This window comes from Rattus norvegicus, chromosome 7 (genome assembly GCF_036323735.1).
Source record: "Rattus norvegicus strain BN/NHsdMcwi chromosome 7, GRCr8, whole genome shotgun sequence".
Taxonomy (NCBI): domain Eukaryota; kingdom Metazoa; phylum Chordata; class Mammalia; order Rodentia; family Muridae; genus Rattus; species Rattus norvegicus.
Genome location: NC_086025.1, coordinates 36,988,072 through 36,994,595, shown reverse-complemented (window position 1 = coordinate 36,994,595; position 6,524 = coordinate 36,988,072). Strand labels below are relative to the sequence as shown.

General features: G+C 37.1%; 1 non-coding gene across 1 annotated transcript; it reads left to right on the top strand.

Moving 5' to 3' along the window:
• The first annotated feature begins 5,587 nt into the window (after positions 1–5,587).
• On the top strand, positions 5,588–5,729 carry LOC120093971 (small nucleolar RNA SNORA48). Its single transcript, XR_005487680.1, has one exon. It is a non-coding gene; the product is annotated as a small nucleolar RNA SNORA48 (small nucleolar RNA).
• The last annotated feature ends 795 nt before the right edge of the window (positions 5,730–6,524 follow it).

The following is a 6,524-nucleotide window of genomic DNA, read 5'->3' as shown; positions in this document are numbered from 1 at the left end:
TTTAAGAGATGGAACAATTTTAGTATTTTTCTGTCAAAATCTTTAAATTATGCACAGTTGTTTGATTGTATTGTCTTTATATGGCAATGTTTTAACATTGTTGTGCATGCAGAGTGCTACTTAGATTTTGGGGGGGGGTAATTGTCTAGTCACTCCCTGTCATATACCACTTAGCAATGACAGATGAAAAAAGGTAAACCAAAAGTCTTAAAAATTTTACCATCTAACGAAATTCTCTGATAATTTTCCATAGACCCTTTTCTGTATTACTCTTTTTGTGGAGTCTACTTCTATTTGTGTTGGACATAGAAAGCAAAGACAGCCAAAGTAAAAATTCTGTCCAAATCCACCTTGGTTAACAATGAGTTGAACTGCTATTATGTGGGTGACTTTGGTAGAGACATCACTAAAAGGCTCATACTAGCATGGGTAACAGCTCATGAAAGTTGCTTTGCTAGAACCTCCTGTACAACTTTCAGGCAGCTATGGCACCAGCAGTATCTTCCTCCTCTTGAAATTGTCACAGCTCATATTGTCACAAGGGACATCTGCTAAGTCTCAAAAGATTCTTGTGAATAAATGAGTCTCACATAGCTTTCTTCTCCCCTCCATGAAGGAAAGAGCTACTCAATACCCCAGTGGTTAGGAGAGACATTTGAGAAGTTATTGTAACATTTGAAATTCTTCATGGGATGTGAAGCACCTTTATAAACAAGGGATCATTAAAAGAATATTATGGAAAATTATCAAACTTTTAGTAAATTGCAACCTTAATCTAACTACAAGTCACAGAAACCCACTGCTCTACATATATGATACTTGAATATAATACAGGCTCAAGAAGATAGGAGAAGCCATATGAGCCATTGCAAGTATTTGAAGAAAAAAATTACTAGAAATATTTCAAATTAAAGAAAAGTTCTGAATATAAAAGTTCAAGAACTCTAAATAGGTTAAAATCAATAAATATATAAATAAAAAAGACAGATGATGTTATAGATAAATGATAGACTGATGATAGACAGATAGGTGATAGATAGATGACAAATCAATAAATGATAGACAATAGATGACAGATAGATGATAGATAGAATAGTTGCATAGATGTATTTAAACTTAGACTATATATCTTTTTTGCTAAATTCTGTAAAAGATCTTATTTCAAAATTTTCCAAGTTTTGAGGCAAATAGAAGTACAAATTACATAATTACTGGAGGTTACAGATAGAGGCAAAGCTCTTATTTTACTAACAGGGAATGCAGTTTCGTTTTGCCTCCTCTCAATTAGGTCCTACTAAAGCTTTTTCCAGTGAAAGCAATGGAAGTAGGACTCTCAACTTAGATTTTAAGAATATCCACTGCATGTTTCCTTTTTGTAGGAATGCTCACTATTGGAACTCAAGACCAAGATCCCCAGGCAGCGAGAAACAAAGATCATATCACAACAAACCCACCACACAGGGAAGCCCTAGCACACAGCCACCCACTTGACATATGCATGGACTCCCTTGGACACACTATCTCAGATCATTCCCAGAGACTGAACTCCCATCAGCATGGTCTAGTATAGCCCATGTGAGCCAGTTAACATAGAATAGTGAAACGTAAGATATTTCTTTTCTCCTGAAGCTTTGTAATCCTGTTAGTAGAATGAAAAACTGTTTTTCTAATTCATTATGACAGGAAAATGCTGACTTTGATATTATGACAAAACAGAAGCAGAGAAGTAAGAAATGGTGACTAACATTGTGTAAAAAAAACAATAAAGATAATCTACAACTTTAACATAAAGTTTAAAATCACCAGATGAATATGATTTTTATCAATGATTACATAAGTTATGTAAATTTATATTTTAAATTTTAAGTAATGCTAATTGTAATAAAACATCATGTTAAATATTTGCCTATTATTATTAACAGCAAACGGTAAAATCTAGTAGTTTGAAAATAAACAGTATATACAATAATAATTAACTCACTTGGAAGGTAAGTTTAGAGCAATGGCCTATATACTAAAGTAACATAACTTAGAGAAATAAAAGTTGTTAGAAATATTAATCCCATTGTAAACACCATTAACTATATTTAGCTTTTCTATGATAAGCAAATAATGTTTAATTTAATTTTACATGTGCCATAAAATCAATAAACATTGGCTCTTAAGTGGAAAATCATATTTCAGGTCTTAATCCACGATCAAGTGACTTCTGTTTTAAAGTTAAACCTCTTTTAAGGAACAGATGTTTCAAATTAGAAAAATATTTTGAAATGTCTTATCCCTCTATACTGCTCAAATTTGCAAAAGATAAATCACTTGGAACCCTACAGCATTAGGCTTTGGAGAGACTTTACTATATACCTAGTTAGTCTCTTCTTTATGAAGATAGTAGTTTCATTTGAGAAATTAATCCAACCAACACTGTAAAGTAAAATTTCAAAGAGGTAGCAGGAGAGACTAAATTGGATTGTGGGTGTTATGCAGGCCTGGCCTGGTGGGAATGGATACAAAGCCCAAGACCAGAGGCTGATAACCCCTGAAAAGAAAATTGTTTTACAATATAGAATAAAATCACCAAGCAAACAGTATTATGTACAGTGTTGTTCATAGTATGCCGTTACATGGAAAACTTCTTCAACTTTGTGCCAGGAGCCAGCAAGGAGAAGCTAAAAACTAACAAGTGATATATATATCACTAAATATTTATATATACATCACTAAATATATTTACATATATCACTAAATATTTATATGTATATATCACTAAATATATATATCACTAAATATATATATCACTAAATATTTATATATATATATCACTAAATATATTTATATATATCACTAAATATTTATATATATATCACTAAATATTTATATATATATCACTAAATATTTATATATATATCACTAAATATACATATATATACACACACACACACACACATATATATATATATATATATATATATATATATATATATATCACTAAATATTTGCCCACCCTTTTGAGCAGATCTTTCAGGACAATGAAGATGTACTGTCTTGTAGTGATGCTATATAGACAAATAGATGATTTCTTAGTTCTTAATAATTATCTTATAGGAATTCCTAAATTTATATTAGTAATTTTTAAGCTCTTTTATATATTAAGTTCTTTTGACGTCAAAACTATAATGAGAACTCCGCCAGTCTTCAAGTGTCACTAGTTAATGACTGCTGAGATAGCTTCCCCTTCCACTGGTGCTCTTACTAGGCTATTCATTGCTACCCATGCAGTTGTAGCCCAGGGTCAGTCTATGTATAGTCTTTGGGTAGTGGCTTAGTCCCTGCAAGCTCTGGTTGCTTGGCATTGTTGTACATATGGGGTCTCGAGTCCCTTCAAGCTCTTCCAGTCCTTTCTCTGATTCCTTCAACGGGGGTCCTATTCTCAGTTCAGTGGTTTGCTGCTGGCATTTGTCTATGTATTTGCCATATTCTAGCTGTGTCTCTCAGGAGAGCTCTACATCCGGTTCCTGTCAGCCTGCACTTCTTTGGTTCATCCATCTTATCTAGTTTGGTGGTTGTGTATGTTGGGCCACATGTGGGGCAGGCTCTGAATGGATGTTCCTTCTGCCTCTGTTCTAAACTTTGCCTCCCTATTCCCTGCCAAGGGTATTCTTGTTCCCCTTTTAAAGAAGGAGTGAAGCATTCACATTTTGGTCATCCTTCTTGACTTTCATGTGTTCTGTGCATCTAGGGTAATTCGAGCATTTGGGCTAATAGCCACTTATCAATGAGTGCATACCATGTGTCTTTTTCTGTGATTGGGTTACCTCACTTGGGATATTTTCCAGTTCCATCCATTTACCCACGAATCTCATAAAGTCATTGTTTTTGATAGCTGAGTAGTATTCCATTGTGTAGATGTACCATATTTTCTGTATCCATTCCTCTGTTGAAGGGCATCTGGGTTCTTTCACGTTTCTGGCTATTATAAATAAGGCTGCAATGAACATAGTGAAGCATGTGTCTTTGTTATATGTTGGGGCATCTTTTGGGTATATGCCGAAGAGAGGTATAGCTGGGTCCTCTCACCAAGGAAACTTCTCTTTGCAGTGGACAGGAGCTGTTACAGAAAAACACACATAATCCGTATACAGAATTGGGGAGTCCAGCACCAATGGGCACATCTACAAAACACTCTCACACATACGACTCGGGGAACATTGTGGAAGGGGAGTCAGACAAATTATGAGAGCCAGAAGATCAAATACTTGTCTGTGAGACTGTGTCTCCTAGTTACACAGGAGGCTAAGCCCACAAAGTCCATGACCACACAACATGAGCTAAACAAGGAGGACATCAATGAACATGCCAAACCTATGAGGGCTCAACCCTACACAAAGAACATGGTCAACTGAGTGAAGCTGGTCAACCCTGGAAACACATATAAGTAATATTATATAGACTCAGCAGGTTATATTTAGAAAAATCTATGTATATGGACATAAGTGTACATGTGTTATAACACAGATGAAAAGAGGCCAGATATTTGAGGGAAAGGAAATGGATATGGGAGGGCTTAGAGGGAGAAAAGGGAAGAAAGAACTGTTATTAAAATACAATCTCAAAAAGAAAAAAGTAAATGAATGAGTCGGATAACCTGGTTAGAAATACTTTTGAAATCAAATGGTTTCAAAATCCTGTCTTTTAGTTAAGAATAGCTGACAAGTGTCAGATAGTTGGAAAATATTCTGATAATATCTGAGTACATGCATTTCTACACCTTACATGGAAATGTATTGAATGAAATTACTTAAAGTTCTTCCACTCCCATTTGCTTATGTGATCAATGTTTCTCACGATTACACTCATAAAAGGGAAAAAATAAGAAAGTGGATCTGAATTCTAGCCCATTTAACAATAAGATGAAAAGATATACACTCTTATTAACCATAGTAAGTGACAAAAGAAATATTTTAAAGACCTTGTCTATGTCACCAAAACATGTACTGTAATAAGATTCTTTTATTTTATGATCATTATTGGTGATATATTTGATCAACGGTTAATGACTAATAAATATAGTAATAGCCAAATCAGAAGACATTTCCATCCTTAGGCCTTTTAATCAGAGCAAATATCCTTTTTTTAAATGGCATATATAATTTGGCTATAGAGAAGCATCTTTAAGATGTTTTAAAAATCTTTGATGCGTAAGAATATATTTTACTTGATATCTTATGCAACATACAATACGAATGTGGGTCAAAAGTTCAAAAGAACAAAAATAAAGGAAAAAAGAGAAAAAAATGTTCAAAAGAAATTGAGTCAAATATCTGTATTGTGGCCTAGGCCGATGACTCTATTGGGTAGTCTTTGCAGGGCAAACATGGTGTTATGAATTCATACCGTAGCATCAAACAAAACAAAACAAAATAAAACAAAAAAAAACCAAAACACAGTACAACATAGCTGTAATTCCAGGACTAGTAGAGCTGGCTGACAGAGCAGGATCCCTAGGATCTAACGCCCAGCTAGTCTAGCCAAATTCACAGTCTCCACATTCAATGAGAGACCATGTCTAAAAACTAAAGTGGAGGCACCCTTCTCCTGGGCAATGGGCAGAGACAATTTGTTGGTGATGTTGTTCTTCTATCAGTCAGGGGCAGAGCAGATGGCAGTCCTTTATTCATCCTAGCTTGATGCTTGCTAGGTGGCCAAATCTGTTTTATGCCTAGGACACGTCAAAATCAAATCAATTCAAGTCAAATCCAGGCAGCACATCTCAGGAGGAGGAAGACAGACACCTGTGTTCTGCATTGCCTTGTGCGGGGACGGTAGGGAAAGACACCAACAGACCTGCTCTCAGGCCTGTAGCACAGGCAGACTGTAAACACTTCTTGCCAGAACCTGCAGCGGGAAGCCCCACGAGGTGCGAGCATGTAGTGAGCAAATGGGAGAGAACGAGAAATGGAGCAGCTTGGGCATTATGGAGAGAGATGGAGCTAGAGACTTGAGGGTGGAGAGGAGTACACTGTTGCGAGTAGCCAGCTCTGCCATCTGGGACCATGGTAAGGTCTCAGCCTGAGCTGCTGCTGAGTGCCATGTCTGGGTCCATGACTATGCAGCGACAGGCGGTCATGTCCGTAGCTCTTATTACCACTGGAGAACATGCCTGGTCACGGCAGCTTCTGGGACCACATGGATGTCCAGGGGTCGTGCAATAACTGCCCCCTCCATCTCTGGCTGTAATGCTTTGGAGCGCTTGCCCCACATTTCTCTCATCAGTGGCAGCTGAAAGGGCTCTGTACCTTGCCAGGGCAACACAGTAGGGCTGGCCTTGGTGGCAGGGTTGTGGATGAGCTGACTCCAAGAACATGAGTGTAGGAGAGCTGACCCCACCACTCATCTGCTTTGGGTTGGCGTGGGTGCCGAGGTGTTGCCCCACCCTTTCACCACCTCCAGCAGTCAGGAAAGCTGCCCACAGGGTCATGAGTGTGGGAGAGTTACCTCTGCCCCTCACCAGCTGCAGCACTCAGGAG